Below are 27,611 nucleotides of genomic sequence, written 5' to 3' on the forward strand. Positions count from 1 at the left end.
GGAAACGTCCAGAAAATCACCCCATTTTGGAAAGCTAACACCCCTATGTATAATCTATGAGGCATAATGAGTCTTTTCAATGGTTCATTTTTTTCCAGAATTTTTTAGAAAATGTGGAAAAAAAATGAAAACGCAGTTTTTTTTTTTACACAAAGTTGTCCGTTTATAAGATATTTCCAACGCATAGCATTTACATAGCAAAAATAACACCCCAAAATACATTCTCCTACTCCTGAGTATAACGATACCACATCTGTGAGACTTTTACACAGCCTGACCACATACAGAGGCCCAACATTGAAGGAGCACCTTCAGGCATTCTAGGAGCATAAATTACACATTTCATTTCTCAACCACCTATTACACTTTTGAAGGCCCTGGAACACCAGGACAATGGAAACGTCCAGAAAATGACCTCATGGGGAGAACAGACATCGGACTGAGCGGCAATGCATGGAGCAGGAGAGAGGTACTCTGAGGAGCCGGCCGAGGACACAGGTCATGCGGGGAATGCACAACTAAAGAGCAGCCAGTGCGATAGTCGAGCATGGAGCTCTGCTATTCACCCTCCACCTCCAGCCACCCGTGTGCATGGTGCACTGGTACCCCTAGCTGCCTATGCTGCTGCCGGCCATACGTAGAGGGGGCTGCATGGGCCACCTGCATCACAGGGGCCCAGTTGTGGTCGCGACTGCTGCACCCTTTACCCACTTCACTGGATCCTGTAATATTGTTTTTATATTCTGGTTGGCTGTACGCTGTATATCCACTCTCAGGCACATTATTTACCAAGACAGTTTAAACCTCCCCTGAAGAAGGAGCATATAGGACTCCGAAACATGTTGGTGTTTGGTTTATACACATATTTTACCATTGTACATTGATTGATTGGTGCTACTTTCTGCTTTGTGGCCACTGACCATTAATTCTATGTAACATTGTTGAATGCACCATATTTTTTTTATCAATACTTTTTAACTTTTGATAACAAAAAACACTTTGAATTTACATTTTGTCCAGCCTGTGTCTGTACACTTTTTGAGCCCTAAAAGTCCTGCCTGTTTTTAGGGGGGTTTCCTTCCAAACAAATGAGCTTAGCTCTACCCCCCCCCCATGGCTACTCTCATCACGTCTCCCACCTGGGGTCCTATCAGCCCCATTTACTTGGTACTCGAAATAGTCAAAGCTGAAGTCCTTACTAAATCTTTAGGGTCAAATGGTGCAGAATGCAGGAAAACTCTAATGTGTTTTGGCTTACAAAGCTTTACTCCTAGCTCTCCGGTCTACCTCTCACCGCTGTAGGCCTGCTACTATTACCTTAAAAAATAGAGTCATAGATGATGTTATTTGCAACAGAAAATTTAATATGTCATTACAAATTGTTCTGCAGCTGTGGAACTGTTGCAAAGGCTGTAATTGTTTTTTGGAAAGGGTCCACCCTGTGCTCTGGAGGAAGAATTGTGTTGGGCTACGGTGTTTGGGCATCACCAACACCCAAGGCCCAATTTCTCCACAGATGTGTGACAATTGTGTAAAATTGACAATTTTTGACCAGGATCCAGGATATCTGTGTTGGGTTACAGTGCTTTGGCATAAATAATACCTGAAAACCAAAAATTGAATATCAAATACTTACCACAATTTTCCTTCCCTGACGAGCTCCATGGCGGCCTACCACTGGACATGCCCAGCCCCATACCTCCACCTATCAGGACCTAACTCATGAATTTGACTCCCTCCTCCAGGCCAGTGTTATGTACCTAGAGTCCCGCACCCGGGTAGAGTTTGTGGGGACACAGAGCTTGTCGGGAAAGGAAAATTGCAGTAAGTATTTGATATAAAATTTTCAGTTTTCCTGACGACTCCATCTCAGCCAACCACTGGACATTAGCTAGGCAGGCAAACTCTTTAATAATGGAGTTGTCCTACCACAAATTTCAAAAAACTCTTAAAAGTGTTGGGCTATAGTTGGGATCCCCAAACTACGGGCCTCCGGCTGTTGCCAAACTACACATCCCATGAGGCATTGTAAAACTCTGATATTCACAGACATGACTCGGCATGATGGGAATTGTAGTTCCTGAACAACTGGAGGGCCATAGCTTGAAGACCCATGTGGGCTATAGGTATGTGGAAGTACGTATCCTTCAGATCTATGGAAAGGAGCCAGTCTCTTCCAGTCATCTCAGTTATGTGTTATGTAGTCTCACTTCACTAGTGGCATGTACTGATCGCATGCAGTGCTTATCAATGCCAAACTTTGCTATTCCCCCCCCCCCCCCCCCCCCATCAGCTGCCTCGGCTCACAGTCCAGATAATTTTCTTATTTTTTATGGTACTAATAATAGTAATAGTAATAATTATATTAAATACAATTATTTGCATTCTATTATTTTGTCAATATTGTTCTGCTGTTTTGTTCATTTCCCAAAAACGAAATACGGGCAGCATGGATTCCCAACTGAGAACGTGCTTTGCCCTGTTATTGTGATCTTTTCTTCATTTGCCTTTTTTGTTTTTCTGCTTTTTTTTTTTTCAACTTTTCTCCGAGTTGTTTTATACTTTTTCAGCTATTTGGGCCGGCACCACCCAGTGTCCGCTCTACGTACTGCACCCTCTGTATTAATCTGTTCCGTTATTTTAGTGATCCTCCCAATGAGGCAATAACAGGAAATTCCAATCTAAGAATGTACCAATCATCACTTCCTGGTTTTATTTTTTTTTCCCTGTTTTCGGACATTTTAGATCTGATTCCAGAAGGTTGAACAGCTTCTCCGTCTCCATCTTAAACACACGGCCACCAGCATCAGATTTTCTCCACGTCAGACCACACAGGTAAGTCGTGTGGATGTCCTATTCATAGTACAGGGCTCCTGTCCCTGCTATAGACATACCAATCATCTGTATATGTATATATATATATATATATATATATATATATATATATGTGTATCTCACAAAAGTAAGTACACCCCTCAAGTCTAATCTGTGTAAATCTTTTGTTCTCTCTTTTCATGTGACAACACTGAAGAAATGACACTTGTCTACAATGTAAAGTAGTGAGTGTACAGCTTGTATAACAGTGTAAATTTCCTGTCCCCTCAAAATAACTCAACACACAGCCATTAATGTCTAAACCTCTGGCAACAAAAGTCAGTACACCCCTGAGTGAAAATTGTCCAAATTGGGCCCCAAAGCGTCAATATTTTGTGTGGCCGCCATTATTTTCCAGCACTGCCTTCACCTTCTTGGGCATGGAGGTCACCAGAGCTTCACAGGTCACCACTGGAGTCCTCTTCCCCTCCCCCATGATGACATCACAGAGCTGGTGGATGTTGGAGATCTTTGCGCTCCTCCACCTTCCCTCTGAGGATCCCCCACAGACGATCAATAGGGTTTAGGTCTGGAGACATGTTTGGCCAGTCCATCACCTTTACCCTCAGCTTCTTTAGCAAGGCAGTGGTGGTGTTGGAGGTGTGTTTGGGGTGGTTATCATGTTGGAATACTGCCCTGCGGCCCAGTCTCTGAAGGGAGGGGATCATGCTCTGCTTCAGTATGTCACAGTACATGTTGGCATTCATGGTCCCCTCAATGATCTGTAGCCCCCCCAGTGCCAGCAGCACTCATGCAGCCCCAGACCATGACACCCCCACCACCATGCCTGACTATAGACAAGACACACTTGTCTTTGTCCTCCTCACCTGGTTGCCCCCACACACGCCTGACACCATCTGACACCAAATACCTTTATCTTGGTCTCATCAGAGCACAGGACATGGTTCCAGTAATCCATCTCCTTAGTCTGCTTGTCTTCAGCAAACTGTTTGTGGTCTTTCTTGTGCATCATCTTTAGAAGAGGCTTCCTTCTGTGATGACAGCCATGCAGACCAATTTGATGCAGTGTGCGGCGTATGGTCTGAGCACTGACAGGCTGACCCTCCACCCCTACAACCTCTGCAGCAATGCTGGCAGCACTCATACGTCTATTTCCCAAAGACAACCTCTGGATATGACGCTGAGCATGTGACCTCAACTTCTTTGGACCATGGCGAGGCCTGTTCTGAGGGGAACCTGTCCTGTTATACCGCTGTATGGTCTTGGCCACCGTGCTGCGGATCAGTTTCAGGGTCTCGGCAATCTTCTTATAGCCTTTGCCATGAGGTGCCATGTTGTACTTCCAGTGACCAGTATGAGAGAGTGAGAGCGATAACGCCAAATTTAACACACCTGCTCCCCATTCACACCTGAGACCTTGTAACACTAATGAGTCACATGACTCCGGGGGAGGGAAAATGGCTAATTGGTCCCAATTTGGAGATTTTTACTTAGGGATGTACTGACTTTTGTTGCCAGCGGTTTAGACATTAATGGCTGTGTGTTGAGTTATTTTGAGGGGACAGGAAATTTACACTGTTATACAAGCTGTACACTCACTACTTTACATTGTAGACAAGTGTCATTTCTTCAGTGTTGTCACATGAAAAGAGAGAAGAAATGTCACTGAGGGGTGTACTTACTTTTGTGAGATACTGTGTGTGTGTGTATATATATATATATAGCTTTTTTTCTCAGAAAATAGGTACAGGAACTCTAACACAAACCACTCAAAAGACCAACCCCTACACCCTCCAAAGTGCATTAAATAGTGGGAGGATCTTAAAGGAGTGCATTACATACAGAGCGCAGTGTTCGGGGAGGGGGGGTGGGGATGCTGCCTACAGAGCGCAGAGTTTTTCCTTCCGCATTTGCCTATCTCTACATCTCCCATCCACATCTAACATTCACCCATTATCAGCTCCGACCTCTGCATGCAATACCCCCCCACCCCCACTTCTCAGAAGATGGACTTGTGTGTTTACAAGTGATAGTGGTGAGGATGGAGCAGAGGGCCCGAGCCAGAGGTGGTAGAGCTGAGATCCACCAAATTCCAGCCGAAAAAAGCCCTGTATATATATATATAGATTGTTTTCCCACACTCGGCCTCTGTCTTGGTAAAGAGGGTCACCGCACTCTCTCAGGTCCCCTCACACGGGGGGAGGTCCTCTTTGTCGCTCAGCGGGGGAAATCGCTCCGTTTGTTCCCAGCTGAGCAGTCGGATGTCCGGTTGGTCTGCGATCCCTGTGCAGAGACCTGTCAGTGTCCCTCTCTCCTCTATGGGGAGATCGAATGACAACAGACAGACTGTTCATTCTCATCCGACCCGCTGGACGGATAGGGAGCGTAGCGCCATCCGTCTGTATTCAGAGGATTTTGTCGGATCGGACGTCAGGCGGGTGTCACCAGATACATATCCACTGACATTCTCTTCCCCATAGAGGACAATGGAGGGGGGGGGGTCCGATCGCGTGAAAGAGGCCTAAATATTGATTGAGCTATTCTTGCTGATTTGTGATTTCAGATTTTATATCTCAATGTTGATTTCCTCTCCTATACGTACTGACCACCAAACTACCCTCCACACTCCTCTCCTCTACATACTGACCACCAAAATACCCTCCACACTCCTCTCCTCTACATACTGACCACCAAAATACCCCCCACACTCCTCTCCTCTACATACTGACCACCAAAATACCCTCCACACTCCTCTCCTCTACATACTGACCACCAAAATACCCTCCACACTCCTCTCCTCTACATACTGACCACCAAAATACCCCCCACACTCCTCTCCTCTACATACTGACCACCAAAATACCCTCCACACTCCTCTCCTCTACATACTGCCCACTGTCATACCCTCCACACTCCTCTCCTGTACATACTGCCCACTGTCATACCCTCCATACTCCTCTCCTGTACGTACTGCCCACTGTCATACTATCCATACTCCTCTCCTGTCCATACTGCCCCCTGTCATACCCTTCAAATTCCCCTTCTGTACATACTGCCCACTGACATACCCTTCAAATTCCCCTTCTGTACATACTGCCCACTGTCATACCCCCCACACTCCTCTCCTGTACATACTGCCCACTGTCATACCCTCCATACTCCTCTCCTGTACATACTGCCCACTGGCATACCCTCCATACTCCTCTCCTGTACATACTGCCCACTGGCATACCCTCCACACTCCTCTCCTCTACATACTGCCCACTGTCATACTCTCCACACTCCTCTCCTGTACATACCGCCCACTGTCATACCCTCCACACTCCTCTCCTCTACATACCGCCCACTGTCATACCCTCCACACTCCTCTCCTGTACATACCACGCACTGTCATACCCTCCACACTCCTCTCCTCTACATACCGCCCACTGTCATACCCTCCACACTCCTCTCCTGTACATACTGCCCCCTGTCATACCCTTCACATTCCTCTTCTGTATATACTGCCCACTGTCATACCCCCACACTCCTCTCCTATACATACTGCCCACTGTCATACCCTCCATACTCCTCTCCTGTACGTACTGCCCACTGTCATACTATCCATACTCCTCTCCTGTCCATACTGCCCCCTGTCATACCCTTCAAATTCCCCTTCTGTACATACTGCCCACTGTCATACCCTCCACACTCCTCTCCTGTACATACTGCCCACTGTCATACCCTCCACACTCCTCTCCTGTACATACCGCTCACTGTCATACCCTCCACACTCCTCTTCTCTACATACCACCCGCTGTCATACCCCCCACATTCCTCTCCTCTACATACCGCCCACTGTCATACCCTCCACACTCCTCTCCTGTCCATACTGCCCCCTGTCATACCCTTCACATTCCTCTTCTGTACATACTGCCCACTGTCATACCCCCCACACTCCTCTCCTGTACATACTGCCCACTGTCATACCCTCCATACTCCTCTCCTGTACATACTGCCCACTGGCATACCCTCCATACTCCTCTCCTGTACATACTGCCCACTGGCATACGCTCCACACTCCTCTCCTCTACATACTGCCCACTGTCATACTCTCCACACTCCTCTCCTGTACATACTGCCCTCTTTCATACCCCCCACACTCTTCTCCTGTACATACTGCCCACTGACATACCCACCCACACTCCTCTCCTGTACATACTGCCCCCTGTCATACCCTTCACATTCCTCTTCTGTACATACTGCCCACTGTGATACCCCCCCCCCACACTCCTCTTCTGTACATACTGCCCACTGTCATACCCCCCCCACACTCCTCTCCTGTACATACTGCCCACTGTCATACCCTCCACACTCCTCTGCTGTACATACTGCCCACTTTCATACCCCCCACACTCTTCTTCTGTACTTACTGCCCACTGTCATACTCTTCACATTCCTCTTCTGTACATACTGCCTACTGTCATACCCTCCATACTCCTCTCCTGTACATACTGTCCACTGTCATACCCTCCACACTCCTCTCCTGTACATACTGCCCACTGTCATACCCTCCACACTCCTCTCCTGTACATACCGCCCACTGTCATACCCTCCACACTCCTCTCCTGTACATACCGCCCACTGTCATACTCTCCACACTCCTCTCCTGTACATACTGCCCACTGTCATAACCCCCACACTCCTCTCCTGTACATACTGCCCACTGTCATACCCTTCACATTCCTCTTCTGTACATACTGCCCACTGTCATACCCTCCACACTCCTCTCCTGTACATACTGCCCACTGTCATACCCTTCACATTCCCCTTCTGTACATACTGCCCACTGTCATACCCTCCACACTCCTCTCCTGTACATACTGCCCACTGTCATACCCTCTACACACCTCTCCTGTACATACTGCCCACTGTCATACCCTCCACACTCCTCTGCTGTACATACTGCCCACTTTCTTACCCCCAACACTCTACTCCTGTACATACTGCCCACTGTCATACCCCCCCCCCCACACTCCTCTCCTGTACATACTGCCCACTTTCATACCCCCAACACTCTACTCCTGTACATACTGCCCACTGTCATACCCCCCCCCCCACACACTCCTCTCCTGTACATACTGTCCACTGTCCTACCCTTCACATTCCCCTTCTGTACATACTGCCCACTTTCATACCCCCCACACTCTTCTCCTATACATACTGCCCACTGTCATACCCCCCCCAACACTCCTCTCCTGTGCATACTGCCCACTGTCATACCCTTCACATTCCCCTTCTGTACATACTGCCCACTGTCATACCCTCCACACTCCTCTCCTGTACATACTGCCCACTGTCATACCCTCTACACACCTCTCCTGTACATACTGCCCACTGTCATACCTCCACACTCCTCTGCTGTACATACTGCCCACTTTCATACCCCCAACACTCCTCTCCTGTACATACCGCCCACTGTCATACCCCCCACACTCCTCTCCTGTACATACTGCCCACTGTCATACCCTTCACATTCCCCTTATGTACATACTGCCCACTGTCATACCCCCCCACACTCCTCTCCTGTACATACTGCCCACTGTCCTACCCTCCACACTCCTCTGCTGTACATACTGCCCACTGTGATATCCTTCACATTCCCCTTCTGTACATACTGCCCACTGTCCTACCCTCCACACTCCTCTGCTGTACATACTGCCCACTGTGATATCCTTCACATTCCCCTCCTGTACATACTGCCCACTGTCATACCCCCCCACACTCCTCTCCTGTACATACTGCCCACTGTCATACCCTCCACACTTCTCTCCTGTACATACTGCCTACTTTCATACCCCCCACACTCTTCTCCTGTACATACTGCCCACTGTCATACCCCCCACACTCCTCTGTTGTACATACTGCCCCCTGTCATACCCTTTACATTCCTCTTCTGTATATACTGCCCACTTTCATAACCTCCACACTCCTCTCCTGTACATACCGCCCACTGTCATACCCCCCACACTCCTCTCCTGTACATACCGCCCACTGTCATACCCTCCACACTCCTCTCCTCTACATACTTCCCACTGTCATGTCCTCCACACTTCTCTCCTGTACATACTGCCCACTGTCATAACTTTCACATTCCTCTCCTGTACATACTGCCCACTGTCATACCCTCCACGCTCCTCTCCTGTACTTACTGTCATACCCTCCACACTCCTCTCCTGTACATACTGCCCAATGTTATACCTTCCACGCTCCTCTCCTGTACATACCTCCCACTGTCATATCCTCCACGCTCCTCTCCTGTATATACCTCCCACTGTCATATCCTCCACACTTCTCTCCTGTACATACCACTGTCATACCCTCATGTCAGGGCTGGACTCAGCCCTTCCTTCTCTGAGCTGGCCGCTCAGCTGTCGGCTTATTGCCAGCTACTTTCTCTCCCCAGTGACTCACCTGTTGATTATATTCTGCCCATCAGTCCTGCCTACTTAAGCCATCCAGCCCAGATTATCTCTGCCTTTACCTTGGTCACATCTTTAGAGACACTCTCCTGTGTTCCTATTAAAGACTTGCTTGGCTGACATTCCTTCTGGCTCCAGATCCTGCTTGATGTTCTACTACGCTCACCTCTGGCTCCCTGATGTTTTGGCTTGTCTGACTATCCATTCCGGTTCCTGAACTCTGGCTATGTTTTATCTTTGTTTACTCTGTTTACCTTTTTATCCTTATTATTAAACAAGTGAGATTTAACTGTACTTCTGTCTCAGTCTGATTCATGGTTTCTGACAGTAGGCGAAGATCATGAATTCAGAAGATGCTGTCATGGCGTTACAAACGCTCCTGAGTCGCACAGCTCACCTGGAATCTCCCACTTTGGCCACCTGACACAACCTGAGTCACAGGCCATCCCTGCTGTTGTGCCAGTCTCTGTGCAGGCACCCTCCTCGACTGTTACCTCTATAAGCCCTTGTCAGAGATTCCGACGGAATGTGTCCTATGAGACCGTTTTGTCGAATAATCCAACTGTGTGTGGTCTCCATCAGACTGTTTCCGTCGGAGTATCCGACGGACCAAGTTTTCCAACTTGTCCATAAAATTTTCCTACAAAATGCTCCGATCGGACATACTCCGATCATGTGTAGCCTACTCCGACGGACAAAGTGCCACGCATGCTCAGATCAAATTCCTAGACCAAAGCTGTTGGCTACTAACCTGAACGTAGTCCCGTCCTAATGACATAACGTCATCATGTTATGTACAATCGGATTTTCTGACAACTTTGTCTGACCGTGTGTATGCAACAGTTTCCGACACAATCCGTTGGACAAAATCCAATGGATTTGGTTGTCAGAATGTCCGACCCGTGTGTACAAGGGCTTAGAGGTATGCCTGGTTCCGTTCCGCTTCCCCAGCGATTTGGGGGTGATCCAGTCCAATGCAGAGGGTTTCTCAAACAGGTTGAGATATACTTTGAGATGCTGCCCCAGGCGTTTCCCATGGACATATGCAAAGTAGGTCTTGTGATATCTTTGCTTTCTAAAGCCCCATACACACTATCAGATTATCTGCTGAGTTTTTCCTTCAGATTTACCAAAACCATATAATATGAGGACAACCCTTAGGAGTTTCAATGTGTATGCAATCAGGCAGGCCCTTCTACTACATGGTTTTGGTAAATCTGAAGGAAAATCTCAGCAGATAATCTGATAGTGTCTATGGGGCTTGAGAGAGCCTTGGCCTGGGAAAACCCTCTATGGGAGACGCAAAAACCTGTTGTCTTGAGTTATCCAGAGTTTGTGGCTTCTTTTAAAAGGGTATTTGACGTTCCCGCGCTCTCTGCTTCTGCTGCCAAGTGCCTCATGTCCATCAGAGAACGAGAACTGTTGGCAGCAGAGGTTGCTTGGAACAATGAGGCCCTCCTGGCTGCTTTTTCTCATGGTCTCTCGGATTCCATCAAGGATGAGATAGCAGCCCAAGATATACCCACTGAGCTGGAGAGGTTGATCACGTTTGCCATCCTCATTGACTCCAGACTCAGAGAAAGACTTTTCTCTGAGTCTGAGTTTGCGGAAGCCTCCTATACATTTGTCTGCAAACTTTGCAGTCCCACCCATGCCTCCCTCACCTCCCATGCCTCCCTCACCACCCATGCCTCCTTCACCTCCCATGCCTCCCGGTACCGAGTTGGTCAGTGAAGATGAACCCATGCACCTGGGCTTCACGCGTCTCTCTGCAGATGAGAGAGCCTTTAGGAGGAGGGAGAGATTGTGCCTTTAATGTAGCCAGGCAGGTCACTCTTTGAAGTCTTGTCTTACCCAATCCAAGGGTCGCCCGAACCTTGAGGTCCTGTCATGGACAGACCTTAGGTGGAGTTGTTTCATTCTCAGTTATCGATAAAGATAAGCCCCTGGTTTCGGTTACCCTTTCTTGGGCTGAGTCGTCTGTTGAGATACAGGCTCTAATCGACTCTGGGGCTGCAGGCCTGTTCATTGATGCTGCCTTTGTATCGAAGAGTACGATTCCGCTGCAGCTGCGTGAAACTCCACTTGCCATTGAGGCTCTTGACGGGAGACCTCTACAGCCTGACCATGTGACTCATGAGACTGTTCCGTTGTCCATGAGCTGTGAGACCCTAGGGGTCGTGACCTGGAGCCAGACTGCAGCGGAGTCTATCCTCACGACTGGAGGCTCTGGCGAACACCCGCTGGCTCTTAGACTTCGCGCCCTGGGGAATCTATGCTCCAGCTCCCATTGGGATCTATGTTAGTGATCCTGTAGACCTGTGTCCTGAATCACCCTGGGTACAATCCGCAGCAGTTAGTCCTAGGGTCTACTACCTAGCGGTGCACTTCCGACTCCTACCGAGTGCATCTGTCACCTGGTCTCAGCCATGGACCCAGCTGATGTGCCGCTATCCGCAGATGATCCATTGCAGGGCTTAGTTCGCAGACTTGAGACCCAAGAATCACATCAGACTCAGATGAAGCGATTCCTTCAGAATTTGGCATCCCGTTTTGAACAGGTTCAGGCCTCATTAGGACCCCTGGTTCAACAACCTCCACCGCTATCTGTTGCGGCACCTATCGCATCAGTCGCAGCCACACATTCATTACAACTACCAGCTCCGGCCCATTTCTCTAGGGACTCCAAGGCTTGCAAGGGGTTCCTTAGCCAGTGCACAATTCATTTTGAACTTCAGCCCCAAAACTTCCTGTCCGATCGGGCGAAAGTAGCATATATTATATCCCTCCTGTCCGGCGAGGCACTAGCTTGGGCTGCTCCTCTCTGGGAACTGAATGATCCAGTGGTTTTTAGCCTGTCTGATTTCTTGTAACTTTTTCGGAATATCTTCGAGGAACCGAGTCATGTCTCCTCAGCGGCTAGCACTCTTTTACATCTCCGTCAAGAGTCTGCTTCTGTGGGACAGTATGCTCTTTAGTTCCGTATCCTCACAGCTGAATTGAGCTGGAATAATGAGGCCCTAGTTGCAACCATTTTACATGGCCTCTCTGATAGAGTGAAGGATGAATTAGCAGGAAGATCCCTTCCTGCTGATCTGAACAGTGTCATCACCTTGTGTAACCAGATCGATATTCGCTTTCAGGAGAGGGCCCTGGAAAAAAGACTTCCTTCTCCTGTAGTCTACTGTGAGCATGAGCTGTGAGACCCTAGGGGTCGCGACCTGGAGCCAGACTGCAGCAAAGTCCATCCTCAACACTGGAGGCTCTGACGAACACCCGCTGGCTCCTAGATTCCGCGCCCTGGGGAATCTATGCTCCAGCTCCCATTGGGATCTGTGTTAGTGAACCAGTAGACCTGTGTCCTGAATCTCCCTGGGTGCAATCCGCAGCAGTCAGTCCTAAGGTCCACTACCTAACGGTGCACTTCCGACTCCTACGGAGTGCGTCTGTCACCTGGTCTCAGGTGACCTGACAAATATGTTGCAGATGCACTTTCTCGAGGTTTCATCTGCAAATCCTCATCTCCTACTGGTGCTGGTTTCTTCTTTGTCAAGAAGAGGAGTGATGAACTGAGGCCTTGTATTGATTATAGGGGTCTCAATCAATTTTCACTATCTGATTCTGTTGATTACAGAGTTGTTTGACCGCCTCAAGAAAACAATAGTTTTCACAAGCTTGATTTGAGAGGGGCATACAATCTTGTGAGGATTAAGGAGGGCGACGAATGGAAAACTGCATTTAATACCAGAACAGGCCATTATGAGTACCTGGTAATGCCTTTTGGCCCTTGTAACGCCCTGGCAGTTTTCCAGGAATTTATTAATGATGTCCTCCAAGATTTGTTGCAGTTATGTGTGGTGGTTTATCTCAACGATATCCTCATATTTTCCAAGTCCCTGGAGAGCCACAAACACAGATGTCTGTTGTGTGCTTCAGAAACTAAGAGAGAAAAATCTCTTTTGTAAACTGGAGAAGTGCAAGTTCCATCGTGAACAGGTTACATTCCTGGGCTTCGTCATTTCCACTGCTGGTTTTTCGATGGACCCAGAGAAACTTTCAGCAGTCCTACGGTGGCCCTGACCCGTGGGTTTATGTCTTCTGCAGCGATTTCTTGGCTTTGCCAACTATTATCGGAAGTTTATTTGTAACTTCTCATCTCTTGTCAAGCCCCTGACTAATATGACCAGAAAGGACGGTAACCCACGGAGTTGGTCTCCGGAGTCTATTAAGGCCTTTGAGACTCTCAAGGCTGCCTTTGTTTCTGCTCCTGTGTTGGCACATCCTGATCCTACGTTACCCTTCATCCTAGAAGTTGATGCTTCTGAGACTGGAGTTGGCGCTCTTCTGTCTTAACGTCCTACCTCTGAGAGCGCTATGCATCCTTATGGCTACTTTTCCAAGAAATTGTCACCTGCGGAGTGCAATTATGAGATTGGTGACAGAGAGCAGTTAGCGATCATTTTAGTCCTGAAAGAATGGAGACATCTCCTGGAAGGTACCACTGTGCCCGTTCTTATTCTTACTGACCATAAGAATCTCACATTCTTGTCTGAGGCTAAGCGCCTCTCTCCCAGAAGGGCATACCGGGCTCTTTTCTTGTCTAGTTTCAATTACATTGTCTCATTCTTTCTAGGTACTAACAATGTAAGGGCTGACTCCTTGTCACAACAATTTTCCTCCACTTCCAAGATGGAGTCAGTCGGTTCCGGTTCCTGTGCTTCCTCCTGATCATTTTCTGGCTACGGTTCTCTCCAGTCTCACTTCTTCTTTGGGTGACAAAATGCTTGCTGCTCAGGTCCATGTTCCTCCTGAGAAACCTTGTGACCGCTGCTTTGTCCCAGAGAGTCTCTGTACTGCCGTGCTCCAGACTTACCATTCTCCCAAGGCTGCTGGCCATCCTGGAAAGAATTAACTCTTTTGGGCCAACAATTCTGGTGGCCTAGTCTAAGTGCTGATGTAACCGTAACTTCGTAGCTGCATGTTCCGTGTGTGTGCTCATAGTAAGACTCCACGACACCTTCCAGTGGGCCTCCTACAACCCATACCCAATGAATAGAGGCCCTGGACCCATCTGTCTATAGATTTCATTGTGGAGTTACCCAACTCCCAAGGCGACACAGTTTTCCTTATGGTGGTTGACCGGTTCTCAAAAATGTTGTATTCCACTTAAGAAGTTGCCCACTTCTAAGGATCTGGCTTCCATTTTTGCTTGGGAGTTCTTTCGCTTACATGGGCTACCCAAGGTGATTGTCTTGGACAGGGTTAGTCAGTTTGTGTCATGGTTCTGGCGAGCCTTTTGTGCAAAGTTGGGAATTCAGCTTGCTTTCTCCTCAGCGTATCACCCGCAGTCTAATGGGGCCACAGAACGAGCCAATCAGTCCTTGCAGCAATGCCTACATTGCTATATTTCTGACCATCATGACAACTGGTCAGACCTCTTACCATGGGCAGAGTTTGCTCACAACAGTGCCTTGAATTCTGCCTCCCTATTGCCCCTATTTATGGCGAACTATGGATTCCAACCTTCAATGTTGCCTGACTCCTGCGTTAGAAGAGCATCTCTATGGTCTTCATTCCACTTGGGCACAAGTCCAGGAGGCTTTGCGACATGCTAATGATAGGAACAGACTCCACGCTGACCGCAGACGCCTGCCTGCACCTTCCCACCAGGTTGGGGACAGGGTCTGGCTGTCATCTCGCAACCTCCGACTTCGCATTCCCTCTCTGAAGTTCGCAACTCAGTATTGGGCCTTTCCGTATTCTTCGCAGGATTAACCCAGAGGATTACGCATTAGACCTTCCTTCTAATATGCATATCTTGAATGTATTTCATGTCTCCTTATTAAAACCTTTGGTCTGCAACCGCTTTACCACCTCAGTGCCTCGTCCTCACCCTGTACAGGTGAGAACTATGAGGAGTATGACGTACAGTCCACTGTTGACTCAATTAGGTTCTGTGGGTGCAGAAAGTACCTGGTGCTTTGCAAAGGGTACAGTCCGGAGGAACGCTCTTGGGTCTCATCCTCGGATGTACATGCCCCTGTCCTCCTCCGTAAATTCCATAGAAAGATTCCCCTCAAGCCTGGTGGCCCTCCGAGAGGGAGGGGTCATTGAGGAGGGAGTACTGTCAGGGCTGTTAAAGACTTGCTTGGCTGACATTCCTTCTGGCTCCAGATCCTGCTTGCTGTTCTATTACTCTCATTTCTGGCTCCCTGACGTTTTAGCTTGTCTGACTATCCTTTCCGGTTACTGAACTCTGGCTGTGTTTTGACTGTTTACTCTGTTTACCTTTTTATCATTATTATTAAACAAGTCTAACACTTCTGCCTCAGTGTGATTCATGGTTTCTGACACCTCCACACTCCTCACCTGTACATACTGCCCACTGTCATACCCCCACGCTCCTCCCCCTGTACATACTGCCCACTGTCATACCCTCCATGCTCCTCTGCTGTACATACCGCCGACTGTCATACCCCCCACACTCCTCCCCTGTACATACTGCCCACTGTCATACCCTCCACACTCCTCTCCTGTACATACTGCCCACTGTCATACCCTCCACACTCCTCTCCTGTACATACTGCCCACTGTCATACCCTCCATGCTCCTCTCCTGTACATACTGTCCACTGTCATACAGTCCACACTCCTCTCCTGTACATACCACCCACTGTCTTATCTTCCACACTCCTCTCCTGTACATACTGCCCACTGTCATACCCTCCACACTCCTCTCCTGTACATACCACCCACTGTCATACCCTCCACACTCCTCTCCTGTACATACCACCCACTGTCATACCCTCCACACTCCTCTCCTGTACATACTGCCCACTGTCGTACCCTCCACACTTCTCTTTTGTACATACCGCCCACTGTCATACCCCCCACACTCCTCTCCTGTACATACTGCCCACTGTCATACCCCCCACACTCCTCTTCTGTACATACTGTCCACTGTCATACCCTCCACACTCCTCTCCTGTACATACGGCCCACTGTCATACCCTCCACACTCCTCTCATGTACATACCACCCACTATCATACCCCCCACACTCCTCTCCTGTACATATTGTCCACTGTCATACCCCCACACTCCTCCCCTGTACATACTGCCCACAGTCATACCATCCACACTCCTCTCATGTACATACTGCCCCCTGTCATACCCCCCACACTCCTCTCCTTTACATACCGCCCACTGTCATACCCTCCATGCTCCCCTCCTGTACATACTGTCCACTGTCATACAGTCCACACTCCTCTCCTGTACATACCACCCACTGTCTTATCTTCCACACTCCTCTCCTGTACATACTGCCCACTGTCGTACCCTCCACACTTCTCTTTTGTACATACTGCCCACTGTCATACCCCCCACACTCCTCTCCTGTACATACTGCCCACTGTCATACCCCCCACACTCCTCTTCTGTACATACTGTCCACTGTCATACCCTCCACACTCCTCTCCTGTACATACGGCCCACTGTCATACCCTCCACACTCCTCTCATGTACATACCACCCACTATCATACCCCCCACACTCCTCTCCTGTATATATTGTCCACTGTCATACCCCCACATTCCTCCCCTGTACATACTGCCCACAGTCATACCATCCACACTCCTCTCATGTACATACCGCCCCCTGTCATACCCCCTACACTCCTCTCCTTTACATACCGCCCACTGTCATACCCCCCACACTCCTCTCCTGTACATATTGTCCACTGTCATACCCCCACACTCCTCCCCTGTACATACTGCCCACTGTCATACCCTCCACACTCCTCTCCTGTACATACCGCCCACTGTCATACCCCCCACACTCTTCTCCTGTACATACTGTCCACTGTCATACCCTCCACACTCCTCTCCTGTACATACCACCCACTGTCATACCCCCCACACTCCTCTCCTGTACATACTGCCCACTGTCATACCCCCCACACTCCTCTCCTGTACATAGTGCCCACTGTCATACCCTCCACACTGCTCTCCTGTACATACCGCCCACTGTCATACCCCCTACACTCCTTTCCTGTACATACCGCCCACTGTCATACCCCCTACACTCCTCTCCTGTACATACCGCCCACTATCATACCCTTCACACTCCTCTCCTGTACATATTGCCCACTGTCATACCCCCTACACTCCTCTTCTGTACATACTGCCCAATGTCATGCCCCCTACCCTCCTCTCCTGTACATACCGCCCACTTTCATAACCTCCACACTTCTCTTTTGTACATACCGCCCACTGTCATACCCCCCCCCACACTCTTTTCCTGTACATACTGTCCACTGTCATACCCTCCGCACTCCTCTTCTATACATACCGCCCACTCTCATACCCCCTACACTCCTCTCCTGTACATCCTGCCATTAATAAATATTTGTGACTATTGTCTGTTAGATAATACATTCTCACTTGTATTCCAATATAAAACTTCCTCATCTCTCCCTCTTAGGTTGTGACCTAAACAACTAGCTTAAATACTGTCCAGCCTTATCCCGCCTATAACACATTTCTGCCTATTGTCTTTCAGATAATTCACTGCAATGTTTATTTCCAGATAAAACCGGCCTCATCTCTCCCTCTTTATTTGTGGTTTAACCACTTCAGCCCCGGAAGAATTTACCCCCCTTCCCGACAGGGCCAATTTTTGCGATACAGCTCTGTGTCACTTTAACTGACAATTGCGCGGTCGTGTGACGCTGCGCCCAAACAAAATTTACATCATTTCTCCCCCCCCACAATTGGAGATTTCTTTTGGTGGTATTTGATCACCTCTACGGTTTTTATTTTTTGCACTATAAACAAATAAATAGCGACAATTTTGACAAAAAACACATTATTTTTTAACTTTTTGCTATAATAAATATCCCCAAAAATATATACATTTTTTATTTTCCTCAGTTTAGGCCGATGCGTATTCTTTTACAAATTTTTGGTAAAAAAAAAAATGCAATAATGCCCTGTACACACGGGTCGGACTTTCCAACGACTAAATCCGTCTGATTTTTTCTGTTGGATTTTGGTCTAAACTTGTCTTACATACACACGGTCGCACAGAGTTGTCGGAAAATCCGATCGTTCTGAACGCGGTGACGTAAATCACGTACGACCGGACTATAAATGGGCCAGTAGCCAATCGCTTTCGTCTCGTCATTTTATTCTGCGCGTGCGTGGCACTTTCTCCGTCGGAATTGTCGACACACGATCGGAATTTAAACAATCGGATTTTGTTGTTGGCAAATTTTTACATCCAGCTCTCAAACTTTGTGTGTTGGAAATTCCAACGGAAAAGGATGGAGCCCACACACCATCGGATTTTTTTCCGGCAACACTATCCGATCGCATATTTTCCGTCGGAAAGTCCGACCGTGTGTACAGGTGTCATGCTTATGCAATAGAGTTGGTCTGCTTACCTGTCTCCATGTGTTCATCTCTAGAGACCAGCCGACCCTCACCTGACTGCTTTTGTAATCCATCCTCTGGTATGGCTCCACCCTAGCTCCTATCAGAGAACTCTATATTAACCTGTGCACTGCAAGCCAACCCTGCTGATCAACCTTTGTGTGTTAGCTTCCTGTTACCTGCCGTGTGCTCTTCTGTTTTTCCGTTACCGACTTTGGCCTGTCCTTGACTATCCCTGTTTGCCTGTGATCCTGACCTTTTGGCGTGTCCCTGACTATTCCTGTCTGCTTGTGGCCCCGACCTTGGCTTTGTCCCTCACCCTCCCTATCCTCCTGTTGCCTACTGTGGGTGTGAGCTGGGGCAACCTGGGGGTCGCGACCTGGAGCCAGTTGCAGCCAAGTCCATCCTCACCACTAGAGGCGCTGGTGAACACCTGCTGGCTCTTAGACTTCGCGCCCCAGGGAATCTTACGCTCTAACCCCGGTGGGATCCATCTTGGTGTTCTGGCGGCCCTGCCTTCCTATCACCTTGACCCCCGCCCGCAGCAGTCAGCCGTAGGGTCCACAACCTTGCGGTGCACTCCTGATCCCTACAGTGTGCATCTGTCACCTCGCCTCAAGGTGGCCTGACAACAGGGCATTAGGGTATATTGATTGGTTTGTGCAAAAGTTATAGCGTCTACAAAATAGGGGATAGATTTATGGCATTTTTATTATAATTTTTTTTATTTTTTTATTAGTAGTGTCGGCGATCTGCAATTTTTATCAGGACTGAGACATTGATACGAACAAATCGGATACTTTTGACACTATTTTGGGACCATAGACATTTATACAGCGATCAGTGCTATAAATAGCCATTGATTACTGTATAAATGTCATTGGAAGGGAATGGTTTAACACTAGGGGGTGATCAAGGGGGTTAAATGTGTGTCCTAGGGATTGGTTATAACTGTGGGGGGGGGGGTGGGACTGCTAGATTGTTGTTCCTAAGCATTAGGAACAACAGATCGCCCTCCTCACCCTTGACAGAGCGGTGATCTGTCTGTTTACATTGACAGATCCCTGTTCTGTCCTTCTCCAGAACAATCGTGGCCGCCGGCCACACAAACGGGCTCCTACATCACACAGCGGGCGCACGCCCGTGCCCTACAGCTATGGCGATTCGCGCAAGAGTGGCATTGTGCCGCCGTCAGTTAACGGGGGGGGGGGTTGGCAAGTGGTTAAACAAGCTGCTTGCATACCATCCAGCCACTATAAAATATATCTGGCTATTATAGCTCAGATAATATAATTTAATATTTATTTCAAGAAAAAAACCATCTCTTCTGTCTCCCTTTATCCACTTCAGCCCCGGACCATTTGGCTGCCAAATGACCGTGCCACTTTTTGCGATTCGGTACTGCGTCGCTTTGACTGACAATTGCGCGGTCGTGCGACGTTGTACCCAAACAAAATTGACGTCCTTTTTTTCCCACAAATAGAGCTTTCTTTTGGTGATATTGGATCGCCTCTGCGGTTTTTATTTTTGGGCTATAAACAAAAAAAGAGCGACAATTTTGAAAAAAAGCAATTTATTTTTAAATTTTGCTATAATAAATATCCCAAAAAATATATAAAAAAACATTTTTTCCCTCAGTTTAGGATGATCCGTATTTTTCTACATATTTTTGGCAAAAAAAATCAATAAGCCTCTATTGATTGGTTTGCGCAAATGTTATAGCGCCTACAATATAGGGGATAGTTTTATGGCATTTTTCTCATTTTTTTTTTTTACTAGTAATGGCGCGATCTGCGATTTTTATCACGACTGCGACATTATGGCGGACACATCGGACATTTTTGACACATTTTTGGCGACCATTGGCATTAATACAGCGATCAATGCTATACATTTGCATTGATTACTGTAAAAATGACACTGGCAGGGAGGGGGTTAACCACTTCCCGATGAGAGGGAGCAGACGATCCGTGTTCTGTCACTGGGCGGAACGGGGCGATGCTGCGTTTACACTGGCATTTCCCCGTTTTTCAGCACCGTGACATGATCGCAGGCACCCGGCGGACATCGAGTCCGCGGGTCCTGCCGGTGTCCTATCATATAAGGTCCCCCATCCGATAGTGTCCGCTGTGTACTGCGCATGCGCAGTACACAGCAACACAGATTCCGAAAATAACTGAGGATGAATGGCGCCTGCGCCGTGAGTCCAGGTTCTAGCCGCACCATCCAAGTGGACATAGAGTAGGAATATAAAAGAGCCGAGCCCGAAGCGTGGTGAGCGAAGCTCGCCCGCGAGGGGCCCTCTCATTTTCACAACCTTATATCTGCTTGAATGGTGGGGCTACCACCTCCACTCACGGCGCAGGCGCCGTTCAGCTTCGGAGATTTTCCGAAGCTTCTTCTGCCCCGTACTGCGCATGCGCAGTACGGGGCGGACACTATATGATGGCAGGACACTATCTGCCAGAACACCGACATGGTCACGGAGCTCGCAGCAGGCATGCGCGCATGGCGGGAAATTTAAAGTGATGTACAGGTACGTTACTTTGCCCAGCCGTGCCATTCTGCCGACGTATATCAGCGCAAGCCGGTCTCTAAGTGGTTAACCGAGCATATTCTTTCTCATTCAGGCCAGTGGGACATGGTCCGACACCTGAAGAAGAAACCAGAAGAAACCTCCTGCCAAGGAGAAATTATCATAGGGAATCTAAAGCCCACGTCATTTCCAGGCACTACTACTCCACTATGGTGTCATTTCTCTCAGTGGCAACTTTCTACTGAGGAAGACTATGGGGTGTTCCTCCCTATTAACCTCTTGAGACAGAACGGCTTCTAAGGCCGCGTACACACGGTCAGACATTCCGATGGACAATGTCCGATCCGGGTTGTCGGATAATCCGACCGTGTGTGGGCTCCAAGTTTTCCAGCTGGGCTATAAAATTTTCCAACAACATGATCCGATCGGACCTTGTCCGAATGTGTGTAGAGAATTCCGATCAGACAAAGTGCCATGCATGCTCAGATCAAATTCCTAGACCAACGCTATTGGTTACTAGTCTGAACGTAGTCCCGTCCTAACGAAATAACGTCATCACGTTAAGTACGATCGGATTTTCTGACAACTTTGTCCGACTGTGTGTATGCAACATTTTTGGACAAAATCCGTCGGATTTGGTTGTCGGAATGGAGGCATCCATTTGGACAATAATTTCTTAAAGCGGACCTCCAACCTCAAGTGGAAGTTCCGCTCATCTGAACTCTCCCCCCCTCCGGTGCCAGAGTTGGCACCTTTCGGGGGGAGGGGGGTGCAGATACCTGTATAATTCAGGTATCTACACCCACTTCCAGGAATAGCTAGCCGAAGCTAGCCGCAGATGATCCCTCCCCCCCCCGTTGTGTTCTGGAAAACACACAGTCCCCAGGACACAATGGGGACCAGACAAGACGTTCAGTGTGACTCGCGCAGTAGGGAACGGGGCAGTGAAGCCGCAACGCTTCACTTCCCGATTCCCTGACAGAGGATGGCGGCGGGGGCAGCCGAGAGATGAGCGATTGCTCGTTATCTGCTGCCGGCATCGCTGGACCCCGGAACAGGTGAGTGTCCATTTATTAAAAGTCAGCGGCTGCAGTATTTGTAGCTGCTGACTTTTAATATTTTTTTGTCAGGTGGTCCTCCTCTGGAGAGAAGTCTGGAGAGACCAGCACTGGATTCAGCCTTGTCTTTCCACTAGACCACAACTTGACTTCTTACTCTTTTGTCAAGTCAGTCAGTGGTGCAGCAATAGTGTCAAGGTTGGCGGACAAATTGATGGTCCATGAATGAAGGGACCTGTTTGTTTGTGATGAGACTGGGCCAGAATTGAAGATGGGACTCCTGGTCTGTGGTGAAGATAACAATGTCATTGGAAGGGACACGGATACAGCTTTCCTGTGTGCCTCGAGAATGTGATAGGGTTTTACTCGGACCTTCACATTTGTCTCTGGGACTATGTCATGTGTGATCACCCTGGTAAGACCTAACGGCCCTGAAAAAAGCTACCTACTCTCATTCTTTCCAGGGATTCAATAGGTTCGTGTGGTAGATTTGGCATGGCTCTCTCTTCCCAGGTTGGTATAATTTATAATTGAATTCACTGACCTTTTCTACCACCTTGAATGGCCCGGAACTTACTTTTCAATGTGGGTATGAGCACAGCTACCTGGTCCTAAACCTGGAACTCTCTAAGTTTGTACGCCCTTCTCTCTACCTCTTGTGCCTTCTGTAAATGTTCCTTTACCAGAGGCATCACCTTAGCAATTCTTTCCCTCCCTTGGGTGATATGCTCCACCACCGTCTTATATAGAGTTCACTTTCCCAGGTCTTTTTAACCAGGTCAAGCAACCCCCATGGTCTTCGCCTGTACACCAACTCAAACAGATATAACCCAGTTGAAACTTGCCGTGAAGGGTGAAGATTGGGCCCTTAGTGTCTAAGTGGCCCTGCACCTGGACGGATAAGTGAAACCCCTTTATTTTATTATTGTGGGGTGTCCCAGTGATTGCGGTGTCCATACGGGGGAATTCTGGGCTAGCTGTGGGTGTTTGCAAAGTGTATCTTTTTTGCTTGTGTCTGGCTGTTTCTTACCTGTATGATGCACAAGCCATTTTGCCTTGGTTCACCATGGTGCACGTTTGTAAGTGTGTCGCTGTGCTCAGCTGTTTGTTGTTTGGCGGCCATGATGCACAGTAGCCTTTTTCTGGGTGCACAAAGATTTGCGTTGTAGGCAAATACAGTCACACCCATTCGCTAGGACCACACACATGCGTACGCGTGCATGCACAGAAGGTTCCAGCACATGTGGTGCTTCCAGAAGGCAGCTGTTGGACACAAAGCAGGCTCTGAATAGACACTTGCAGTGGTTCATTTTTCCTTACCCGGGTCATGTGAGTCACCTGGTATTGCTTGGCAGGCTAAAGGTGCCTAGCAGGATTGTTACACAGGGGCTTGGTGAGCCCTATTAAAAGGGTCTCCCTTCTGAGGTGTTTTAATACTACACCCAAGTACTCTTTGTTTGTGGCTGTTAAATGTCTTCCAAAAAGAGGAGTGGGACTAACACCACAGGGAAGGGCACACCTATATCATCAGTAGTTGCTCATGAACCTAGTCATATCCCTAGTGTTGTAGTCCCTGAAGGACCAGAGGCTTCCAGGCAATCTGAGCCGCTGCGCCTATCTGGTATTGTGCATACAGTCAACTCAGCTGCTTCACCCTTTATCACTAAGGACAAACTGTCCTCAGCCCTAGCCAGGTTAGAGCACAGGATTTCCGGCATAATTGCCTCCATCCTACAGGGTGGCAGGAAGCTTGACAGATCCCCCTCCCCGGAGTTTCCTAGTCTGGAGCAGGAATGGGTTGAGGATATGGAAGAGCTTAAAGCTCAGGATTCGGTGGAGTGCCCGGCAGATGAGTCTTCTTCCGAGCAATCTGGACAAGAAGATATCCAGTCGATGTCTGCCTCTCAGTCACAGAGGCTTCTTATCCAGACCCTGACCAAAATGGTTCATTCTGCCTTTAAGTTGCCTCTTGCAGAGGTGACGGAGCCCCCCTGGTCCTCTTTGGGATCTCTGAGGCCTCTTCAGGTCACACAGACTTCCCCTCTACATCCCCTGTTGGAACAGGTGCTGTACCCCGATTGGATTGGAGGTTTTCCCTTTTATATCCCATGGATGAAAAGTTCATTAAAAAATGGAGCATGTCAGCCGTAGATGCAGCAGTCTCTTCCTTAACCACTTGCTTACTGGGCACTTAAACCCCCCTCAGTCCCAGACCAATTTTCAGCTTTCAGCGCTGATGCACTTTGAATGACAATTGCGCGGTCATACAACACTGTACCCAAATGACATTTTTATCATTTTCTTCCCACAAATAGAGCTTTCTTTTGGTGGTATTTAATCACAGCTGGGAGTTTTATTTTTGCTAAACAAACAAAAAAAAGGTGCAAAAAAAAAAATCATGTTTAATAGTTTGTTATAAAATTTTGCAAACGGGTCATTTTTATCCTTCATTGAAGTGCGCTGATGAGGCGGCACTGATAGGCTGCACTGATGGGCTGCACTGGTGGGCACTGATGGGCTGCACTGATGGGCTGCACTGGTGGGCACTGATGGGCTGCACTGGTGGGCACTGATGGGCTGCACTGGTGGGCACTGATGGGCTGCACTGGTGGGCACTGATGGGCATAGTTAAGGCGGCACTGATGGGCAAAGATGGGCACATAAGAGGGCACGGATGGGTGGCACGGATAGGTGGCACAGATGGGCACTGATAGATGGGACAGATGGGCACTGATAGGTGGCTCTGATAGGTGGCAGTGCTGGGCACTGATAGGTGACACTGATGGGCACGGATATGTGGCACTGGGGTGCAGCACCTTTGTTAAGGCAGATTGTGGGTACTGCTGGGTGGCACTGTGGGCACTGCTGGGTGGCACTTTTTTAATGTGGCACTTGCAGGGGGCAGGTGGGCACTGGCAGGGGGCAGGTGGGCACTAGCAGGGCTGGCAGCCCCGATCACGGCCGCCGGTGATCGCCTTTTTTTTTCTCCTCGCGCTGTCAGCGCGAGGAGGAATAATAGCCGCTTAGCGGCTCCGTTATATCACATGATCAACTGTCATTGGCTGACAGCTGATCACGTGATAAGGGGGTCGGGATCGACCCCTTGCACGGATCGGTGATCAGGCGAGTCTCGTAGACTCGCCGATCACAGAGCGCGCCGCGCGCGCCCCTCAGGGGGCGCTCAGGCTGCTGGTGCACGGGACGACGTCAATAGACGTAGTCCCGGAAAAGGAGATCCGCGCTGTAGCCGTCATTTGACTATAGCGCGGATCTCAAGTGGTTAAACAAGAACTTAACTTGTATGGTAGATAACGCACAGGGCTTGAAAGACCCCGTTGACAAGAAATTGGAGTTATTATTAAAGACTTTCTTTTCTTTGGCAAGTTCAGATATTAGGCCAGCTGTTGCAGCAATTGGTATTTGCCGGGCCGTAAAGGGTCTGGTCAAATGGCCTGATAGGCCCAACCAGGAGGATGATCTGTCTGAAAGTAGGACAGATATTCCTCCAGTGCTTTGTTTTGGTGTTGATGCTTTAAAGGATTCAATACAGCAGGTTTCTCGTCTGGCTCTTTTGTCTGCACATATTTGCAGACTTTTATGGCTTAAGAACTGGTCAGCCAAGCTTCCTTGTAACAAGTTATTGGCAGGTTTCCCGTTTCATGGGGAATGTTTATTCGGTGATCACTTGGACAAATATATCCAAAGGATTTCCGGAGAGAAGAGTTCTCTACTTCCTGTGAAGAAAAGCACCAGACGTCCCTTGTTTAACCACCTCAATACCGGGGGGCACTTAAACACCTTCCTGCCCAGACCAATTTAGAGCTTTCTGCACTGTCGCACTTTGAATGACAATTGCGCGGTCATGCTACACTGTACCCGAATGAAATTTTTATCATTTGTTTCCCACAAATAGAGCTTTTTTTTGGTGGTATTTGATCACCTCTACGGTTTTTATTTTTTGCTAAACAAATAAAAAAAATACCGAAAATTTTGAAAAAAATATATGTTTTTTTTTTGTTTCAGTTTCAAAACTTTGTAAATAAGTACGTTTTCTCCTTCACTGATGGGCACCGATGGGGCTACACTGATGGGCACTGATAAGGCGGCACTGATGGGCACCAATGAAGTGGCACTGATGAGGTGGCATTGATGGACACTGATATGTGGCACTGATAGGCGGCACTGATGGGTGGCACTGATGGGCGACATGGATGGGCACTGATAGGTGGCACAAATTGGCACTTATAGCTGGCACGGATTGGCATGGATGGGCGGTACAGATGGGCATGGATAGGCGGCACAGATGGGCATGGATGGGCACTGATAGGTGGCACGGATGGGTACTGATAGGCAGCACAGGTGGGCACTGATAGGCGGCATTGTATTATGTTATACTGTACTAATGGATGCCAATGAGTCCCAAACAATAATGCATGCCAATCAGTGATGCCCATTGTGGGCACTGATTGGCATCCATTATGGGCACTGATTGGCATCTATTGTGGGCACTGACTTGCATTCCCTGGTGGTCTAGGGAGGATTACCTTGTGCTGGGCATCCCTGGTGGTCTGGTGGCGTCCCTGGCGGTCCAGTGTGGGCATCCTGGGGGGGGGGGGGGGGCTGCGCTGATAATCAATCAGCACAGATCCCCCCTGTCAGAGGAGCAGCCAATCGGCTCTCCTCTACTCATGTCTGACAGACGCGAGTGAGGAAAAGCTGATCACCGGATTTTCCTATTTACACTGTGATCAGCCGTGATTGGACACGGCTGATCACGTGGTAAAGAGTCTCCGTTGGAGACTCTTTACCGAGATCGTAGTTGCAGGGTGTCAGACTGACACCCCGCAACAATGATCAGCGCGATGCGTGCCCCCGGGGGCACGCAGCGGCTCAAAATCCTGATCATGTCATATGACGTCCGGTCAGGATTATGAAACCACTTTGCAGCCGTCAATTGCCTATAGGGCGGGCAGCAAGTGGTTAAAAACCCAGGGACTGCTTCCTTAAATGTCTCAGTGTCAGGGTGGTTCCGCCGCCAACAGGGCACTAGGGCCAGGGGCAAGCCACAAGGCCAGGGCCCGAAAAATTCCTGGATCCAAAATTCTTCCAAAACCACCACCAAGCCCTCCATATGAGGGGACGCCCCCACTCCATCGGATGGGAGGGAAAACTGCTGCACTTTGGAATTGTTTTTTGTCCAAATGTTTCCAGACGAGTGGGTCACCTCAATTATATCTCGCAGTTACAAGATGGAGTTGCGGGGGGTTTCCCCCTCAGAGGTTTCAAAGATCC

The 27,611-nt window shown here is 48.6% G+C and overlaps 1 protein-coding gene across 1 annotated transcript in view; it reads left to right on the plus strand.

The window, feature by feature from the left end:
* Positions 1-2,615: 2,615 nt before the first annotated feature.
* LOC143956801 (uncharacterized) overlaps positions 2,616-27,611 on the plus strand; it is a 36,157-nt gene continuing 11,161 nt past the window's right edge. The window contains exon 1 of the mRNA XM_077466974.1: positions 2,616-2,835. The gene's annotated coding sequence lies outside the window, so the exon portion shown is untranslated. The remainder of the gene's footprint in view (positions 2,836-27,611) is intronic.

Source organism: Lithobates pipiens, unplaced genomic scaffold, assembly GCF_037356315.1.
Source record: "Lithobates pipiens isolate NorthernLeopardFrog02 unplaced genomic scaffold, aLitPip1_a1.2 Scaffold_41, whole genome shotgun sequence".
Lineage (NCBI taxonomy): Eukaryota > Metazoa > Chordata > Amphibia > Anura > Ranidae > Lithobates > Lithobates pipiens.